The sequence below is a fragment of the Panthera tigris genome, chromosome B2 (assembly GCF_018350195.1).
Source record: "Panthera tigris isolate Pti1 chromosome B2, P.tigris_Pti1_mat1.1, whole genome shotgun sequence".
Taxonomy (NCBI): domain Eukaryota; kingdom Metazoa; phylum Chordata; class Mammalia; order Carnivora; family Felidae; genus Panthera; species Panthera tigris.
This window is the reverse complement of record NC_056664.1, coordinates 102750036-102772584: the sequence shown is the minus strand read 5'-3', so window position 1 is coordinate 102772584 and position 22549 is coordinate 102750036.

Sequence of the window (22549 nt, the reverse complement as noted above, 5' to 3'; positions counted from 1 at the left end):
AATTACTTCCATCCTAGAAAGTGGCAAACACTTAACCTAGTCTTTGTCCAGATAAGTGACTGCGTTTGGATACTAAAAACCGTCATCTTGCATCTTTCCGAAAAAGTTAATTATCTAATCATTCCTTCTCAGTTTTCTCCTTACTCTAGTGTACACATATTATTGGATAGAATTGATTTCTGAAAAAAAATATATAATTCACAAATATACAGGCGAAAATAACCAGATTCATGACTCTGGATCTCTTTGCAGTTACTTATTCTATCTAAAAGGGGTTGACTTTAGCTTTTTGGTCTTTTTTTTTCAATAATAGTAAATTACAAAAAATACATAGATTAATTACCAGAAAAACTGTAAGTCCAAAAGATGAATTCCATGCATTTTTGAGAAGGAGGAAAGGACAACAAAAATAAGCTGGAATCAATAAATTCTGATTATGTAGAAAGGGAGAAAATTAGGATGGGAAGGGAGAAGAAAGGGAAAGAGTCAGGGGAGGAGGAAGGAAGAGAAGAAAGTTAGAGAAATCAGAGAAATGAATATACGTACTCAGAGACAAGTCAAAGTATGGTGTGCTTTCTTCTCTAAGCCTGACAGAAGTCTGGAGTCAGTCAGAAGTCAGCAAGTTGATATCTTTAATCTCACCAGAGCTAAAATAGGAAGTTTGCAAGAATAAGGCACATTAACTCAACCATGTCCTGTGGTTCACCATCTAGATGACAAGTCCACAATAGAGGCTTGGTAATTTGTTAACTTGATTCATTTAAACTATTATCTAAATTTCATAATAGTTCTTTAAGGGTGGACTAAACTTTCTTTTGAGATATATTCTCCTAAATCTTCCCCCCAACCCCCACAGAGAACAACAGTACCAGAAATAGTTGTACTTTTCCTAGGTAAAAATTTTCATCCTTTGGATTCTGAGAATCAGATAACTCTTCATAATTTTCAATTTAATTTGGATACTACAAACACTAAACCAAATTGGTATCTTACAAATAGCAAATGCACAAGACATAACGGGGACATGTTTTGGGTAATAATCGCAGTACTGGCTTCAATAATTAAAACTTGAGCTAATTTTTGTGGTTGCCAAGTCTATTAAACAGCGTAGTTGAATATAATTTGGAGGAAATAAAGACATTGATTAGAGAAAGCAGGAAGTGAAGGTGAGAACGAGGTATTTTGGCTGAGTGATTCTGGCTTAATCATGTACTCAGTTTTTAAAACTTACCTTTATTCTGACCCATTTTAAACTGATTTTAGGCATTAAAATATACTTTTACATCAGTTAGAAATATGTAGGACTCGGGGCACCTGGGTGGCTCATTCAGTTAAGTGTCTGAATCTTGGTTTTGGCTCAGGTTATGATCTCATGGTTTTGTGAGTTTGAACCCCATGTCAGGCTCCATGGTAACAGTGTGGAGTCTGCTTGGGATTCTCTCTCTTTCCACCCCCTCTCTGCCCCTCCCCTACTTGTGCTGTCTCTGTCTCTCTCAAAATAAATAAATAAACTTTAAAAAATATATATATGTAGGGTTAAAGTAACACAAAGTTATATAAACATGGACTTTCAAAAAATAACCAATTTATTTTTCTTATGCAATAGCAAGTCTAGGGTTACCTGATATAACTACTTCAGGAAAACTTAATGTGGCAGAATCATTTGTCTTCCTGATAGGGAATTTTTTTAAATGTTTATTTATTATTTTTGAGGGGGCTGGGACAAAGAGACAGGGCAAAAGAGAATACTAGTCAGGCTCTGTGCTGTCAGTGCTGAGCCCGACATGAGGCTCAGTCTCATGAATCGTGAGATCATGACCTGAGTTGAAATCGAGAGTCGGTCACTTAACAGACTGAGCCACCCAGGTGCCCCCTGATTGGCAATTTTTATGTGTCTCAAAATGAGTACTTGATTCCAGGTATGAAATCTATTTTTCAGACAGAAGAAAAATAATAAAATAAAATAAAATAAAATAAAATAAAATAAAATAAAATAAAATAAAATAAAATATAAAATAAAATAAAATAAAATAAAATAAAATAAAATAAAATAAAATAAAAAGATACCTTCTATAGGGACTTCTTTCTACATATCATTGACCCAAACTGAGTCATTAGACCACCCCTGGATGCAAAGGAAGATGGAAAACAAAATATTTTAAATATGTAATGTTCACTAAATGAGGATAAAGGAGAAGAGAATTAGACTGGGTATTGAATATCCAAAAAAAAAGAGTAAATCTTATATTTTACCATTATATTATTTTAAGATACTTATTTTTGGGTGATTCTTGACATGTCACATTTTTAAGTCTTATCTTTTTTCTTATCTGCAAAGGGTAATAATGTCTACTTAGAATAATTCTTGTGACTCTTAAATAAAATATGATATTTAAAGTTGCTTGGCATGTAATGCAACCTCAATAAATGTTAATTTCTTTCCAGTGAAAAGTATTCAAACAGAGACTGAGATTATTCATTTAAACTAATTAATTTTAAGGAACAATTTCTAAAGCAAAAAAATCTGGGGAGTGGTGGAATATAGCCTAAAACACAAGCAATACTCCATGCCCTGTGTCAAACTAAGTATTTTGTGTATATCATGTATTTTCTGTAATTTAAGGATATGCTTTTCTGGATAGTATGACTAATGCATAGTAAACTAAAATGCACTTACTTCATAAGACTTTATAATAAAAAAACCCACAAATTCATATTTGTGGATTCTGTGTTAACATTTAGGGAGATGAATATAACAAAGACAAAATATTCCCTTTTTCCATTGTTATAGCTTCATTTCAGTTGTTGAAGGCTGTGCCGTGTCCCTCTGGGAAGAGAAGAAATTCTAAATAGCACATCATGACACGGTGTTTCAGAAGAGAAAAATCGGTTCCTGAAAATATATCATGAAATCAATATATTTCCACAAGCGACCAGCTTAATCACCCAACCCTCCAGTCAAAAGAATTCTTATTGAAATGCTGTACCGCCTTTCTGTCTTCAAAACTCAGTCTGCTCAACAATACATTGACCATTTTATAGAAGTAAGTAGATCTGGAGAGCCATGCATTGAAAAGGGATCATTGCAAAGATAGCCAGAAGGCTGCTTAGAAGGCAGCCTGTGCTTAGAAGTAATCAATAAAAAAAAATCATATTCATAGTTCTATCTATTTATTTCTGTCAGATGTATTATGGTGATCCTTTACATTCTAAGAGTGGCATAAATATAACAAGAATAAATTTTCTACAAGATAATGGTGCTATCTGACGTCACACACACACACACACACACACACACACACACAGAAAAACCCTCAAAAGTTGCAATTTAGTGTTTGTCAAACTAGAAAGGAAACCTTTTTCTACTAGGAAACATGCCAAGAAAACACCCTGCATTTTCGAGGGAGATAATATGTATATGTAATATTTAACGTTCTTTTTCAAATATGTCTTACTCAAGGTTTCTTTCACTGCGTTCTAAGAAACTACTTATTGGAAACACAAAACACCATTTTCCCACTTTTCTTTCTCAGAAAAACAGGTGAAAGAAATGATGATGATAGCATAGCTAAATGTAAACTATCACAACTGGCCTGTTCACTTGGTAAAATAGAAGTACCTTCACCACGTCATTCTCCCTATGAGAGACGCACGCCGACCTCTTCCATCTGGCAAAAAGAAAAAAACACACAAAAACAAGCAAACAAACAAGCAAACCCAACCTGTTCTCATTTCTGAACCTGGTCCAGAACTATCATACAGCCATTTTAGGTGGAACATTCTCCTCTAGGAAAGTGACATATGGCCCACAATATCCTCCATTTGGAGCGCCTGTTCTGATACAGAAGCTGATTGAGACAACTCTTGTTTCTTTATCAGAGTTGTGCCTCTGCACTCTGTCATATTTCTGGGTCATCATGTACTGCTACTCAACTGAGTCTATTTATTATTCTATCTATTTTAAATTAAGCCACAAAATTTGTAGGTCTCTAAGTCAAGGATTAAGACCTTGACTTTAGATCACATAAATAATAATAAGTGCTTTTAATAATTCTCTGCATTTGGTTTATCTTCCGTTTATACATTTTATTGGAGAGTTACCTCTTCATTTTTAATTCTTCACATCTTTGCACCAAATTAATGTGGACAAGTCCTTCAGCAGATACACAATGCATTACTTTTATCACAGATATCAGTTCTGACATGCTCCCAGCTTCTGACCTTGGGCAAATTACTTAACCTCTCTATGTCTTCAAGAGTAAAAGTCTCTTCAACAGTAAAAATGGAGATAATAATAGCATCAACTTTATATGAGATAATATTTGTTAAAAATAAGACAACAGGCCCTAAATTGAGTAGCTTATGCTAAGCCCCATGTCACCAAACCAAGATTTAACTTAATTACAGTTTGGGGTCTCACGGAAATAGAATCTTAAGCCAGACAACCAGAAATCGCTTGATCAGCATTAGGTAGGTGTTTGCCTGAGAAACCCCTGGCAGCCTCTCTATGGAAAGTAACCTTGAAATAACCAATTCACTTCCCCTTAGCACAACTTCCTTGTTCCTACTTCTTTCTGACTACCAAATCTCTTGCCTTGTAGAGCTCTTTGGCCCTCCTATCTATCTGCTAGATTGGATGCTGCCTGATTCATGAATTGCTCACTAAAACCAATAAGTATTATCATATTTGAAACATTATGTCATAGGTCTTATAGGAAGAGCATAGTCTTTAAAGTACTTATTCCTATCATCAGAAGGGAAAAGAGAGGAATCCTTCTCAAGAAGAGAGGGCGGTTATATCAAAGGCAGACAAATTTTATGTGGCTTCTCATATCAGAACCATTTGCATCCAAGATAGAGAGTTGTTAACTGGACGACAACAACAGTCAAGACTGAAGAGATGTTCAAGGATGAAATTATGGTAGACTTGAGGAAATTTGGATCTGAGCCTGCATACAAAGAACAGTGACCAACAGATCTTTTTATGTTTATTTATATCTGGGAAAGTGTGAGTGGGGGACGGAGTGGGGAAAACAGAGGATCCAAAGAGGGCTCTGTGCTGACAGCAGCGAGCCCAGTGCGGGGCTCAAACTCACAAACCATAAGATCATGACCTGAGCCAAAGTCAGACACTCAACTGACTGAGTCATCCAGGTGCCCCTGACCAGTGGATTTAAGTAAAGACTAATGTGATCATTTTTGTGTTGACAAAGATTTCTTAGAAGTGCACTGCACTGACAGTGTGGAACCTGCTTGAGATTCTGTCTCTCTCTCTCTCTCTCTCTCTCTGCCCCTCCCCTGTTTGTGCACATATGTGCACTCTTTCTCCCTCAAAATAAATAAATAAACATAAAAAAAAGAAAAGCAGCACAAGACTGTAGACAGGAACAGCAATTCTTAAACCATTGCAATAATACAGATAATTCTACAGATAAGATCATTAAATTATTTCCAGAGGCCGAGGGAATGGAGTTGGAGGTGCGAGAAGAGGAAAGATTTTACAGGGCTATGTGGATGTAGGACATGAAGGAGGCAAAAGAACCTAGGGATAAATGTATCCACAACCTGGGAGAACTTTGCCCTGGAGGTTCAGATTTGGGAAACAAATCTGGATCAGATTATGGAGCTGCTGAGATCTACCAGAAAGAATATGTAGAGTGAGACAAGAAGGCCAGACAACAATGCTAAGAGGAAATAGCTTGTCCCTGTCTCCATCATTACCTATTGGTCCAATAATCCCAGGTCAAGAGAACAAACTGAATTAGGATAAATAGTAAATTAAAATTAATAAATAAACATATAGTTTAACACATCTGTTAATAACGTAAAGAAAAAACTACCATATTAGATGTATACAGGACTGTCTGTTTAACTTACTCATTTCTTTGGAGATTTCCTCTCACTTCCTAACCATGGGGGGCACTGCTGTCATACTTCTTGCCCTTTCTTTAGTTACAGCTGGCTGGTCCAGAGAGCTTATCTGATGTGAAACACTTATTTCTGTGGCAGGCATATTTTAAATGTGCAACTTACGACTCTGTAGGAATTCAAGAAATTAACAAAGAAAATACAAGTACTCGTAGCCAAACTTGGCATCAAGGTCAGTTATTAAAAGTGGAAATTATAAGGATAAAGGGATGTGGTCATAGAGCATGTCCTATGCAGATTTGGGACATAAGAGGTGTTAGGGAGGAAGATAGAGATGAAGGAAATGAGCACCGCTTCTAAGCTCTCTTTACCCATAAAGGAGGAGAATGGGGTTGAGGAAAAATCTAGATGATGTCTGGGCTTCTCAAAAAACAGAAAACAAAAACAAAAACAAAAAAACCTAGTGTGGTACAAGTGCTGAAATATAACATGAGAAAACTGCCGCATTAAGAAATAATGGAAACAGGGGTGCCTGGGTGTCTCAGTCCATTGAGCGCCCAATTTTGGCTCATGTCATGATCTCACTCGAGCCCCGTGTCAGGCTCTGTGCTGACAGCTCAGAGCCTGGAGCCTGCTTCGAATTCTGTGTCTCCTTTGTTCTCTGCCCTTCTCCTACTCATGCTCTGTCTCTCTCTCTCTCAAAAATGAATAAACATTTAAAAAAAAATTTTTTTAAAGAAATAATGGAAACAGTTTCTGTTTATTATACAAAGCTTTCAAGCATGGTAAGTTAAATAAACATACCAAAAAGATAGGTGAGCTACCATAGATAAGCCTTCAGAAAGCACAGGAAAACTTGGAGGACTAAAAGAAATTGTAAAGATGATTTCAGCTGAAAGAAGTCAAGTTAAACAAACTAAGGATTTTATAACAACTGTCATATATGCAAATGCAAATATGCATATAGATATATTTGATGTAGCTGTGATTAAATATTAAAAATATTTGAGAATTATTAAAATAGCCAACAAAATATTTTCTTTGACAAAAATATTGAAAGCCTACAACAGGAAGCTTATCATTTAATTATCTTTTTTTAGTGGTTATTTATTTTTCTCTATTTCTAAAATTATCTTTTTCTGTTAGTGATACTATCATCTTGCTTTTGATGTTTAGAAACATTTCATTGAGCTTAATACAAAACGTATCAAATGAAATCATTAAAAAAGTCAAGGATTGATGTTAAATTTATTAAATATCCTAAGGAGAAAACATAAACCGACTTCATCAAAAAAATAATAATTAGTAGAATTCTCCTCAGAGTCTTATAGTAAGTAGATAATCTTTTCTAGATGTCAGAGGTAGAGGCTGCAGGCTTTTTTTTTTTCATAATTGCTCGTGGGAAAAGTACTTACTACTTGTAGCAGGAGCACCCCCAAATCTTCCATGTGAGCCCAGTATACGTGCAATCAAGAGAAATGCCAACAGCCAAGGAAAATCCGATGTGCTGTTCTTTTAGACTTATTCTCTTTGTATCCCTACAGAAAGATTGAAACGTTGTATGCGTATCAGGAATCGTATTTACCAGGAAAATAGTTTTGAATAGTAAATGGACGCCATCCATCTGCTCTGCATGGTTTTTCTGTGGGCAAATACAATGTATATAGGAAAAGAACTTACCAGAAGGCAGTCGAGAATACTAGATGGAGGCAAAGATGAGGAAATCGATGATAGTAATAAATCTTATAGTAGCAGGGGTGTCCTAAAGAACAGTCTGTTTGGGCAAATGCAAAGGAGATGGGAGAGCTGGAGCGAATGATGAATCTACAGATGTGAGAGGTCAAATGAAATTTATTTCAGGTATTTTCATGTCTGATATTTGGCAAGCAACTGGCTCAGTGAAATAACAGTTGAGCAGAAGTAAATAAATAAAGGTTATGATACTATAATTTACATACTCTAAAGTGAAATCAGATTTGAAAAATAATCTTAGAATAAATTGAAAATCATCGCCTCCAATTTGAAAACATTCAGGGCTGCAAAATACTCCTAATGGGGAGTTATACACGAGACAAGTCCATGAATGACCACTTCATTGTCCCTAAACATTGGCAATAATGAGGTGGCCCTTGAAAAACACTGCCTATCCCCCAAAACTTGTTTTTTTTTTAATGTGAGAATGATGAATGATCACTTGGGAATAGATGGAAATTATCACCTGACATTAAAAATACTCGACAGATATACTTTTGTAGGAGCAAAATTTAATATACTTAACAAGTCATATAATTTTATTTGTTAAAGAGTCAAAGAATAACAAGACCTTCCAATTATATGATTTGGAATTTTAAGAATGTACTTTCTTTTTCAATGAGACCAGAATACATTGTTTAAAGTTAGAAACACAATATGAGTTATCCTTTAAGCAGTGATAACATGCTTGTTTTCTATATAAAACAATCTATCTCTATTGATCTTTTGCCTTAATATTCTCTAAATCCAATTTCCAAACCCACTAAAGCACAGCTTTCATATTACAAGGTATTCAGAGCTTCACTAGGCCTCAGATATTTTTTCTTCTTATATTTCAACACACACAGATGTACACATACATACACACACACAACTTAGACACAGATTACCATTCTTGTTATTTCTCTTCCCCAGAATTTTCCATATAGAAAAATTTCACTGACCACCAACCTGAATGATTTCAGCATTTTATTAGTAAATCGTGGGTATTTAACAAAATTATCGTGGCAATTCATAAAGGAAACAAATCTGTCAGTGGATAGACATCATTCTAATATGGTACCACTGGAAAAGAAGATGGGTTAGCTTGTTTTGTCATGGGGAGTTAAAAGGGTAAGTTAATTTATGCTGACAAAGAAAAATCAATTGTACATTGTGCACAAAAGAAGAATCAATCATCATTTCTATGGCCTCTATATTCATTATGACATGAATTTATTGAGGAAAACATTGCATTCAAATATGAATTGAGTTTGCCTCAAAAGTCACTAAGCTCATCAAAGGCATAATCAAGGCCCTTGCTATCAGAATCTTTTAGTGACCCCCAACATTAATGTGGCACCCTGCGCACAATGAATAGTGAATAACTATCTTCATCTGGGCTTCAGCAGCATTTTAAGAATCATAAATCTTATACTTCAAATGCCACAATAATAGGCATTTCCTTCTGGTGTATCTTCACACATTACTTTTCATTTTAGTGAGGGTTCCCTGCAAAATAGCTCAAGCATACTGGGGCCTTAAAGTTATTTTTGCTACTTACAAAGAAATGTATGTGCAGGCATTTATGTCCGTTCTCCGTTTTTGTTTTGCAGTCATCCCTTCTTTGAAATAATTTCCTGCCTCTTTGGTAACACTTGCTAATCGGAAATGTCTCACTTTCTTAAAAGCACATTTTAAGTATTTTTCTTCGTATTGAAATTAACATATTAATAAATAAATAAGAGAAAGTAGTATAGTGTGAGGACACAGCCCCTGAAATGAACAGTTTTTCAAAAATTAAATATACCCAGAATAAAAGCTTCTTGAAGCCAAAGGATATATATTCAATGTGTTTTTCATATCTTTTGTGTAACTTTTATTTCATGGGTCATCTGTAAAACTGGAGAAATTGAGATTCTAGTTAAAGTCCATGATCTCTTGGCTCAAACTGAAGGTTACAATTCCTTGGTTCCAGCAAGTTCTCCTGTGGTTTTATGAAGCTAATATCCATTTGAACGTTGAATAGGTGTCTAAGAAACTCCATTGGCTTCCCCTTCTTTATTAGACCTGTGATAACAAATGAAACTGAGCTAACCAGCCACCCTCCTGCAGCAACAATGTGTTTCTGAGCCTGTTGTGTCCTAAGTTAATGTGACCTAGAATGCTCTGCCAACTCACCGTCCCTTCTAAGTGCCATTCTGACTCTCTGAGGTCAACAGTTCACCCCTGCACCAGCCTGGTTGCCACCAAGGTCATTTGAGTAACTGTGTCCACTAATTTGAGGAATGCTGTACTGTCACATGGGAAACTGTTTTCATCTCAGGACTAGACTTTTCACCCAAAATAGTTTTTTTAAAAATGGCTACCCCAGTTTCCAAAGAAATTGTCGAGCGAGCCCTCAGGTTAGAGGAGGGCATGCTGACTTGCATGTGTGAGGGCGCGCACCCACACACACACACACACACACACACACACACACAACCACCCCACAGCTACAAAACAGAGAAAATGCTTTTCATTAATGGAATGGAACATAAGCCAGATACAGAAATAACCCCAGCACAGGTGATAGAGGATCAACCTGAGGCGCAAGCGAAAAACCAGGCTGGAACCGAGCATTTGCTTGGCTGTAGTGTTCAACACCAGCCTTTTTTTCCCTTAAGTTTTAAAATATGATTTATTGTCAAAGTGGCTAACATACAGTGTGTACAGCGCGCTCTTGGTTTTGAGGGTAGATTCCCCTGGTTCATCACTTACATACAACACCCAGCCTTTGGGAAGAACTAGATATTCCAACCAGCTAATGGTTGCAGTTTGCTTTCTGGTGTCCAGAATATGCAAAATGAGAAAAGAATTTTCCTTTTTCCTCTGAAACTCCTACTGCAAGGACAAATTGGTGCCATTCTGCTGCTGGGAGGTCCTCTCCAGCTCTGCCTGCACCATGCTGGTCCTACCATGGCCCCATGGACATAACTGTGACCCTGCTGACTCCTGATGATGCCCTTTAGGGCTCCAGTGTCCCTTCAGGCCCACTGCCCAAAGAGCTCTTGCTTCAAGCCTGCTGCCAATATGACTTAGAACTTGGATTCCTTCCATCATCCCAGTTCATCTGGGTGTTTTTCCAGTGATACAAGACAATGACTGAGAGAGAGGAATCTTAGAAATCAAGGAAGAGACTTGTTAAATATTCTATTTAAGGAATATTATTTCACATTATTGAGTCTCGGTTATCATTATAAAAGAGGATTGTTAAAAGAATTAATGCAATAATACAAACCACTTACCTTATTGAAATTATTCAATATTTGATAGTTCTTATAATTAGTATTATTATATAAGGCCAAGTTAATTAAGACATCCCAGACCTACTACTGCATCAAAATCTCCTAGGGGAGAGTTCTACAGTATTTTATTTCAGAAAGCTTCAAAGGTAATTTTGGGAACTTCTCTTTTTAGATATGATGTTACACTGAAGTTTAACTATGACTTGACTGAGCTAAAGAATTAAACACAGGGTTGATGGGGGTTGGGAGGGAGGAGAGGGTGGGTGATGGGTATTGAGGAGGGCACCTTTTGGGATGAGCATTGGGTGTTATATGGAAACCAATTTGACAATAAACTTCATATATTGAAAAAAAAAGAATTAAACACAGAATTGTATGTAGTTCTCCAGATGCAACACAAGTACAATTATCTCCTTCTGATGTCAAAATATTCTATGGATGTTAATGTAGCTGATTTTGTAGATAACTAAGAGGATCTTAAATGTTTTCCTTATGTTTGTTTGTTTGTTTGTTTGTTTGTTTTAAATTAAGTCCCTATAATTCTGGGTTATCCTGTTGATCATATTTTTGTTTTCATTTTTTTCCTGTTGATTTTGTTTTACCAAAATTCAGACCCCGATTTTTTTTTTTACCTATCATATCTCTAGTTGTTAATTCTTAGAAGTGGTCCGAAGATAAACCATGATTCCCAAAAGTATTGTTTGGCTTTTTCATTCAGCATATATATGGACAATTTGATAAGCACATCATTTATTTCTTCATCAAAATTTCTAATGACCATGTTTTGGTCAGAATAGAGAGTAGAGTACATAGAAGAAGACACAATATCTGATTTCTCCCTCCAACACCTCCCTGGCTGGAACACACCTGAAATATTCTTCTTCAGAATTTAAACATAATTTATTCACAGAGGCAAATGGGAAAGTCCAAATGTGCATTTGTTCAATTATGGTCATAAATTCTTATAAAAGTTGACAAAGGCAGTCATTCTGTGCAGTGTTAACAGACATTGATAGGGAAATGTCCAGAGAACTATATCTTGGCTCGAAAACATTTAAAAATGCAAGTGATAATACATTCTGGTATGATCAATTGAAATTAGAAGACTAAAACGTGCCCCTTGCTCTTCAAAGTCACGGAAAAATGTCACTATGAGGGAAGGAAATGGAAAGAAAAAACTTAAATTCATGGAGTTTTAGAGTTGTAAATTGCCTTATGGGTTAAGAGACCAATTGCATCATTTTACAGATGAGGGAAGTGAAGAAATGACTCACGACAGATCTCATACCTAAATAGTGGCAGCATTAATACCAGGATCCGGTCTTTTGACTCTTAGTCAATATTTTTTTCACTATACCAAGTGATCAAACAAGTTTTAATGGATCTATGACAGTAAGCAAATCAGTGATAAATTTAAATCTATAACGAAGTATTTACTTGCTAATGTTTGACGGTGTCCTAAAATACACTGTTTATGTGTTCATTTATATTCCAACTTCATTTAAATCCCTATCTTAGAGATGCCCAGAATCATAGTAGGAAATTTCGTATGTTGTTACATTTTCAAATTCTGTTACAGGAAGCTATGATTAGGATAAGAACAATCCTTTTCATCTGTCACATGAATAGAATGTAAACACCTACCTTCCTGACTTGCTTCATAAGCGGATACAATTTAGAGAATGTTTTTTGAAAAGCCTCTTTTCAGGAAGGCTAACAAATACACATGTATGGTATAGTGTTGAAATATAAATCAATTATTTTCGACCTAACAGTAGCCAAAAGCTGTACTGCTAATTAACACGCTGAACTCCAGAATCCCTTTGCTAGTGCTCATTAAAGGGTTCATCACAAATGTCACAAAATCTCAAGATAAGCAAACTCTAGAGCATTGAAGGAGGAAGGAGGAAGATGTCCATCTGGTAGGGATTATTAAAAATTCAAGTATGAAAGAAATGAAGAAATGTTCCTGGGAAGACACATTGTCACACGCATTCACAGAAGCGCTGCACTGACATTTAGCAGAAGGATATCTCAGTGTTGTAAAATAAACTCATGTAATAAGCCAATGGTCACTGAGGCAGAGCAGCTGATTCCCGAAATACATGACAGAGTGGTGCCACTGTGGCCGCATCCACATCTTAGCTTACGTGAGGTTTTGAGCTAAAGCAAGGACAAATAAAAGTCCACAGCCTTCCCCTAGTGCCTCGAACAACATTCCAAATATACTCAACCTACTAATCTGCAATGTTTCAGAGAAGATTATGCGGCCGTTGTGTTTGAAACAGAGAGCAACATTGAAAACAAGCAAATAAGAGAAAGATTTTTTGCAGATTTTTGCAGATTCTGTAAAAGTAAGGTAGACTTGCTCCTGAAAGGGAGACATTCTGGTCTTCTTAGTGTTAAGTTTATTGGCAGCTGAGAGGAAGGTCAGACCTCTTCTCAAAGCCAAGTATATGTTCACAGGTGCACTGCAGGTCTTCTAATAGTCACATCAACGCTGCATTTCAGGTGGAGGTTCTGCCTGACACAACCACATTAGGCCTGGAGAAGTGAGGGCCCCACGTTGCAGTTTACCAGGAGGGGACGACTGGAGGTGGGGAAGGTCACTGGCCTTTTCTAACTCTTCGCAATTTCACTTTCTCATAGCTCTGCCCACAGATCTAACTCATAAGCTTCCGAGGCCAGACTTCTTACGATGTTCTTTCGCTCACATTTGTTTCTTTTTACTCACCCACATCATTCACCATCCCTCTGGTCTACCTCAATTCTACCCATCATTCAAAGTTTCGTGTTAAAGTATATCTTTTCTCAAAACTCACTCTAAACACTCACCCATACTGTTCTTCTCATTCAAGCCATAAAATATAATTCCACCGTGTCGCTCATTTGGCATTTGTATTGTTATTGATTAATGTATGTATGGGGCATTCCATTTGCAACCAGGTATGAACCCTGTCACATCAACAGCCATGTTCCACATTGCTTTGTTCACCCCAGTGTGGTTATATTTTATAAGGGAAGAAAACCTCTCTTGTAGTATGAGTTCAGTGAAACTGTGCGAGTTGACCTAGTATCTAACTACTCTATTGGAGCCATTCTTTCAGACAAATGTATTCTCAGCTCCAAGTGATATCATATAAAGGAATTTAGTGAACACTGGGAATCGATGGGTTAGGTGTAGCATGTAGTTTTCTCAATGAAAATATGCTTAACACTTAAAAATCACATACTATCTTATTTTAAAAGTTAAAAACAAATAGGAAGCTGAGCTTTTTTTTATTCATTCTACTCTACATTAGAGAATGTTTTTTGAAAAGCCTCTTTTCAGGAAGGCTAACAAATACCTTCAAAGTGGAGAGAGCAGAGACAAATATAGAGTTAGCATTCTGATCAAGAATTCTGAAAATGTATTCCTATCAATTCCTTGGACAAAACGACCCCAGGTTATTCCAAAACACATGATATGTGTGACCTTGACTCATATAGAAAAAATTATGGTATATATCAATATACATTTCCTAGCTTTTCATTCAAAGGGAAAATGAACACTACAGAATTATCATAATAACTTTTAAATATCCAAATTAAGTGCAGGTCTAATATCAAATACTAGAGTTTTAATTATGACTTTTGGCAACATTTATTTTCTCCTTAACCACTTTCCACTAGAAAAAAAAATTTTCTCTCTCTAGCATATTAATGGCATTCCAATTTTGCTATTTTAAGCCATACACAATGTTGAACTAGCTACCTATTGTCACCCTGATTTAAACATGGTTTGAGCCTCTCCAAATATACATATCATTCAACAAAAACAAAAATTGTCAAAATTAAGTACTGCAGTGGCTTGCACAGTGATGCTGTGACGAGGCAGGTTTACTGTAATTATCCACACAAAGCAGCAGGGAAGATTATGGATTGGCTAAGTGCATTCCCACTTCTACTTGGCAGTCTAATACTACATCTTACCATTAAGCAAAGAAAGTCTTTAATACATTAACAACATTCAATCTAAAGTGGCTCACAGAGAAAATGCTATAAAACACTGCAATTATGCTAAACATAGAGGCAACACTATTAGATGGTGAGTATTTTTAAATGTGAATCTGTTAGGTCGGTCTTAATCAGGGATCGTTACAATAAACACGTCTCAATCACTACAGTTTAGAGAGATATAATTGATCATAATTTTTGCAATGCCATGAGCACTAATGGAATGTGAACAAATCCTATCCTTTACCTGGACGGCCTCCAAAATTCTGTAAATATTCTGGAAAACATTAAATGACTCTCTTTTGAAAGAAGGGTCTCTATGCTTCTCATTTGTCCATTCCCAGTATAAAAATAAATTTGAAAATTTCCTAAATGATGTTTTAGACAGGACGATCATAGTAATTTTCTCCAAAATTGACGATGCTGCTTCCAGCGATCTTTTAAGTTAAAAACAATAACAACAACAACAACGACCACAATCTAGATATCAACACTCAATGTCTCTGCTCTCTCCACTCATTCACTCCATGTTCTGCTCCATTCTGGCTTCCCTGCTATTACCACCATCATCGTTTCCTCAGGGCACCAACTCCATTACCTCCATATTGATAAACTGTGGAGTCTCTCTTGTATTGAGACTACCTGACTACTTAGCAATACTCAGCAGAGTGAACAACTCTCTTCTTAAAGGCCTCCTCTCTTGGAACACTCTTGGATTTTTTATTATCCGCTGGCCAATTCCTTTTAGTCTCCTATCTGGATACTCTTCCTCAACCAGACTTTTACATCTATGTGTTCCTCAGAATTCAATTTATGGCTTTGCCCTACTGACATCCACCTCTCATTATAATTAAACCTCCACAACTCTATCTTATTCACTATTATGTATCCCATGCCTACAATAATATCTACTCCTAAAAGGATGCTCAATAGATATGTGGCATGATTAGATCAATCCATCCCCCTGGGTTGAAAATCATTTTTATTCTAATGGCTCGTAGATATATATTTCAAGGCCCGATCTCTCCCTGTGCTGCAGGTTTACAAATGCCTATCCTTACTTGATTTATCCCTTAAATGTCACTGACTTTTAAAATTAACAAATATAACATATGAATCACCCCCAATTTTCTCCTATTTGAGAAATGGCATGGTCATCTATCTTGCTGCTAGGTCTGGAAATTATGTATCACCTTTGGAATCTTTCATTAGATCAAACTCATGTCTAATATATTAGAAAATCCTGTCAATTTGACCTTTAAAATACAATGTACATTTATCCACTGGTCTCCCTTGTTATTGTTACTATCCTAACCCTGACTATCAGCAAGCGTCTTTTGTCTAGACCATTACATAGTCTTCTCACTTGCTAATGCAAAGAACAGGTGAAGACAGTCAATTTAAGTTGATAAGACTGAAGTCCCAGTGGGATATTGGGATGAAATACAACTCCCCTCCAAAAAAGAGGAAAGAGAAAGAAAAGGGAAAAAAAATTACTTTGATTCCTGATCCAAATCTCCCTACTTACTGAACTAAAATCAATGTCATTGGGCTGTTGCCTGCAACATAGGAACTTACAAAATGGTAGAATACTATTAGTAGACCAGTGAGAAAAAGATAAAAGGAACTTAAACCAAAAATATTATACCCATCCAAGCATTTATCTGCTACATAATTGTGTATATACAAAGATGCAAAGAATATATCACTTACATGCCCCTGTTGAGGAAAATATTCAAAAAAATACCACTTTTCAAATAATAATCATTCATAATAGAATTCTCAAGATAGGAAAAATTGGAAAGAAAAGAAATAGTATTGATCAATAAACCCAGATTAGATAGATAATAAATAAATATGGACATGATTCATAATCTGTGTACATGATTAAAAAATACTAAATAAGGCTTCTTAAAATAAGGAGGATAAATTACAGGAAAAATCCAATAATCCAGAACAAAGATTATAAAGTATTCAGTAAAATCTATTGATAAGGGCAAGCAGAACATGAAGAAGTGAATGCATTCTGGGTATTGATGGAAAGAACGGTAAAAATAATAATAGTAATAATGAGATCTATCAGTAGGGGGAAAGGGCTTTGTTTTAATATACTGCCAAACTGTGTGTTTCATTATGAGCACTGGGGAAAAGAACATAATCAGAAATAAGATTCAAAAGTATAATAAAACTTAGAAAACGACAGGAGGGATGAATAAAATTAATAATAATTTGATCAATTCACCAATAGTTGGTTGGGGGAAAAAATGAGAAGAAATATAAATAATATTTTTTAAATTTGTGAAAAATCAGTTTTATTTATTACTTATTACACTACATAAAATACGAACAAAAATTTCCCATTAAACCCCAAGTACATTCATGTTGGTATGAAAAATGTGACATAGCTCTGTGCTATTTATAAGTAACACATTGAAAACAAAGTAATAAAAGGGCATTCAAAAAAGTAGTTGAATAAAAATTTAATCAAACAAAAAGGACAAACAACACTAATAATAGAAAAGGAGGATATAAAATGTAGAGTTTAATACTACCCAGAATAAAGAGGGAAACTATATGCATAATACATATGTGTATACACACACACACACACACACACACACACACACACACATAACAAAGGCATAACGTCTGATACAGCATAAACAGTTTCATAAAATACAAGTAGTTCAGGGTCACTGGTGCCATGACATAAAGATTGACAATAAATGTGTAGACCTCTCTTAACCTTCCTTAGGTTGATAGGTTTCAGCCCTATAAATTACTACTTATGGGATCAGAGCCCTATTGGCAAAAATGTTAGCCTAGGTTTTAAAGAGCCACATTCAGAGTTAAAAGGTGAAAACCTTACCAAAAGATTTTTACAATATCACATTGTAATTTTCTTAAGCTTATAGGTTTAAACCCTGTTCATTTTTGACATACCACATTAACATGAGATAAAATATTAACTAATTTACATTCTAATGTACTTCTGGCAGAAGAAACTTACTGTATTTCAAATAGCCAAAAAATTGCTAAACATAGAATACTGAAGATTATCAAAATGCAAGATTTCCAGTAATGTTAACTCAGCCATGTTAAACATATTGTAGATTTTATATCTCTCATTTAAGTACCACTTAATGCCCATATTGACAAGTTACTATAGAAGTGGCTATAGAAATTTGGAAAATGAAGACATTTAAACTTTAAAGCATAGATTGCATAGGTAAATTAATAAGCTTCCTGATTTTAAGGAACAATGGAAATATTTTGAAAAATTAAAGAGAGCTAAGAATGGTAACATTAAAAATGATTCTCATTCTTTTTTTAAAAAAATTTACATCCAAGTTAGCATATAGTGCAACAATGATTTCAGGGGTAGATTCATTAATGCCCCTTATCCATTTAGCCTATCTCCCCTCCCACAGCCCCTCCAATAACCCTCTGTTTGTTCTCCATATTTAAGAGTCTCTTATGTTTTGTCCCCTCCTTGTTTTTACATTATTTTTGCTTCCCTTCACTTGTGTTCATCTGTTTTGTCTCTGAGAGTCCTTATGATCTCATTTTTTTTTAAGTTTATTTATTTATTTTGAGAGAGAGAGAATGAGCACATGTGGGGGAGGGGCAGAGAGAGAGGGAAAGAGAATCCCAGCACAGAGCCTGATGCTGGGCTCAATCTCTCGAACCAGGAGATCATGCCCTAAGTGAAAATCAAGAGTCAGATGCTCAATCAACTGAGCCACCGAGGTGTCTCAGGATTCTCATTCCTGATAGAATAAGTCACCAGAACATGTACTGTTCCTAACCAAAGTTTAAGCCAAAGCTTACAAACAGATGCTAGGAAGATTTACTTTCCTCCATAGTCAGTGATCTCCAAATCAAAACATGATGTTATAAGACATGTTTACTTTCTTCAGTGGTGCCCGTTTCTTAGACAAGAGACTTTTAAATTCCAATTATAGTTTATTTGGCCTACATATATTAATTTAAGCTAAAATTTATTAGTTTTTCTATTGTTAAAATCAGAACCTCCCCCCCCCCCCCCCCCGGTGTCTCTGCTGGTTTTGTTTCCTTTGAGATTCTGTAGTTGCGTGCTATGTTTTTTCCATTAATTAAAAAAAAAACTTATAAAGAGCATACTGCAGACCAGTTTGAGCTCCAGAAAAATATGCATGGGCATATATATAAATAAATAAATATGTAAATATATGTACATGTATATATAGAGACTTTTTTCTCCTCTTCTTTTTATTTTTTTAATGTTCAGTTATTTATGGAGAGAGAGAGAGAGAGAGAGAGAGAGAATCCTAAGCAGTCTCTGCTCTGTCAGCGCAGAGCCCAATGTGGGGCTTGAACTCACAAACTGTGAGGTCATGACCTGAGCCAAAATCAAGAGTCAGATGTTTAACTGACTGAGCCACCCAGGTGCTCCTCTCCTCTTCTTTTTCACCATTGACTCACTTTGATACACATCATGGGAGAATTGACATAAAAATAAAGTAAAATAGTGAGCAAATTTTAAAAGCTGATTGTTATAAAATAATAACATGTAGATTCTGAGAGAAAAAGTTTTCTTATGTTTATTAAGATTTCTTTAAATGTGTTTGTCTTGTTACAAATCATAAATAATAAGCATAGAATATATGAAAAACTAAAAAAGACTGAAAAGAAATTGTTAATTAATTCAACTACACAGAGATAACCGTTACTAACATTTCAGCATATATAACTGTTGATTCATTTGTGAGAATAGAGAGAAGGAGAAGAAGAGGAAGAATGAGAAGAAATAGCCCTTTCAAACTTTTTTTTAACATACTATGAAACTACTCTCACAACAAACATTTTAATTATTGCACAGCATAATACCTTATGACTGATTTATAACATGTTTAACAATCTTTTACTAGGTTGTTTTAAAAAATATCCCATTGTAAATGATGCTGCCGTGAATAACCTCATATATAAGCCATTGGAAATAGTTCAATTATTTCTTCAGGATATAAATTAGAAGTAAAATTGATGTCAGTAGTATGCTTATACATTAATCTTTTGAAAGATTTGATTAATTTCCACTCTTGATAACTGAGTTCCACATTTTCAATACTCTTCACCAATATTTAATGTTAAAAGTCTCTGCAATTTGACAGGTAAAAATCTCATAATACATAACTAAGCCTTATATTTCTGGCAAATATCTTAAGAGAGAGACAGAGTAAATTATCTTCCACTCATTAAGAAGGAGAATGCTAATAAGAGACTTTCAAAATAGAAAAGAAGTAAAACTCTCTATTCATAGATGACATGATCTTTTTTATAGAAACTCTCTAAAAAAAATCTTAGAAACAAATTTAACAATGTTCAATGTTGCAGGGTAAAAGATAGTCACAAAAACATCAGTTGCATTTCTATACACCAGCAATGAACAATCCAAAAAATAAATTTAAAAATAAATCTTATTTACAATGGCATCCAAAAGAATAAAATACACAGGAGTAAATTTAAGCAAGAAGGTGAAAGTCTTCTACGCTAAAAACTACAAAGCATTGCTGGAAGAAAGTAAAGAACACCTAAGTAAGTGGAAAAGACACCCCATTTCCATGGACTAGAGGATTTAACATTGTTACTATAACAAAGCAATCTACAGATTCAATATAATCCTTATCAAAATTCCAACAACCATTTTACAGAAATGGAAACATTGATCCTCAAATTCATACGGAATTCTCAAGGGGCCCTAACTATCCAAAACAATCTTGAAAAAATAGAAAAATGTTGGATGTTTTAGTTAGCTCAGGCTGCAATAACAAAATACCATAAACTGAGTGACTTGAACAAGAGAAATTTATTTTCTCCTAGCTCTGGAGATTAGAAGTCTGAGAACAGGGTGCCAGTATGGTTAGATTCTGTTGAAAGCTCTGGCTTGCCTGGCTTGCAAAAGCTCTGTCATTAGCCTGGCTTGCAAATGACTGCCTTTTTTTGTGTCCTCACACGGCAGACATAGAGAGGAAGAGGAAGAAGGGAGAGAGAGAAAGAACAAGCTTTCTGGTATCTATTCTTATAAAAGTGCTAATCCCAGCGTGGCGTCCCCACCCTCAAGAGCTCATCTAAACCTATTACCTCCCAAAGAAACTACCTCCAGGTACCATACATTAGGGGTTGAAGATTCAATGTACAAATTTTTGGAAGGACATGACTCAGCCCATAGCATAGGAGGACACACACTTTTCAATTTCAAAACTTACTAGGAATCAAAACAGTGTGGTGCTGGCATAAAGAGACACATAGAGACCAATGGAATAGAATTGAATTCAGAAGTAAACCCATACATCTACAGCCAATTGATTTTTTGGCAATAATGCCAATACTGTTCAATAGGGAAAAGACGGCCTTTTCAGCAGAGTGGTGCACAAGACTAACAAAGAATGAAGTTGGATCCATACTCATACCATGTGTGAAAATTCCCTCAAAATGGAAAAGTGACTTAAATGCAAAAGATAATAACATAAAACTTAGAAAAAAAATATGAAAGTAAATTTTTGTGATCTTGGGTTTGCCAGTAAATTCTTAGACATGACAGCCAAAGTATGAGTAACAAAATTAAAAATATGTACATCATACTTCATCAAAATTAAAAGCTTTTGTTCACCAAAGGCCATTATCAAGAAGGTGAAAAGACAAACCAAGAATGGGGTAGATATCTGCAAGTCATATATGTGATAAGTGTCTAGTATTCAGAAGTTATAAAGAACTAATTCAACTCAACAACAAAAGCACAAATAATTCAGTGTATAAATGGATGGGGAATTTGAATGGATATTTCTCCAGAGAAGACATACATACAATGGATATTTCTCCAGAGAAGACATTTGTATGTATAGAATTACCATTTAATCCATTAATTCTACTACTAGGTGTGATTGACCTAAGTAAACAGGAAAATTTAAATAAGCTCAAAAAGATGAGTTTATTTGGGAATAGCAGAAGGATTGCAATTCAGGATGAGCAAACTGTAGCAAGACACAGGTGAGTCCATTGTGGATTTGGGGGGGGGGTGTAGGTTGTATTTATGAACAGAAAATATAAAGAAGGAGGAGTTCAGTGGGTGTCAGAATAAAAAACAAATGGAGACCTGCCTTGAAAACTGACCAAGCATACAAAATCAGTCCTGTTATACAAACAAAGCTCAATTCAGCCCACTTTGTGGGACCAGCACAACCTAGGGTGTCTCCTGTTTCTGCCTCTGGCAAACTTCCCAAGGTTGATATGCAACAACCTCTGATCAACCCCCCACCTCCAAAAGAATCCCAACACTATCAGTTTTCTGTAAATCAGGCATTTCCAGGAAATCAGTCTCTTGGTCTTAAGTTTTATCTTCCTGAGAGTACATGAGTGAGATTCTCCATTTTATATCCTCCAGTCCTATTTTAGATTAAAATTCTTTCACATTTCTCCCTTTTGACCAAGTTCCTTTGCACAAAGCATCACTGACTAATCAAGTCATTCAGGTGCTATTTGTTCATTTTTTTGTATATGTCCCATGGAGCTAAGTAGGACCCTCCTCAGGTGTCTTGTCCCACGAAGAAGGAAAATGATATGGAACTTCATTGGCTTCATTTGACAAGAGAATTTTAAAAATGTCAGTCACTATGTCCTTCTAAAGTGGA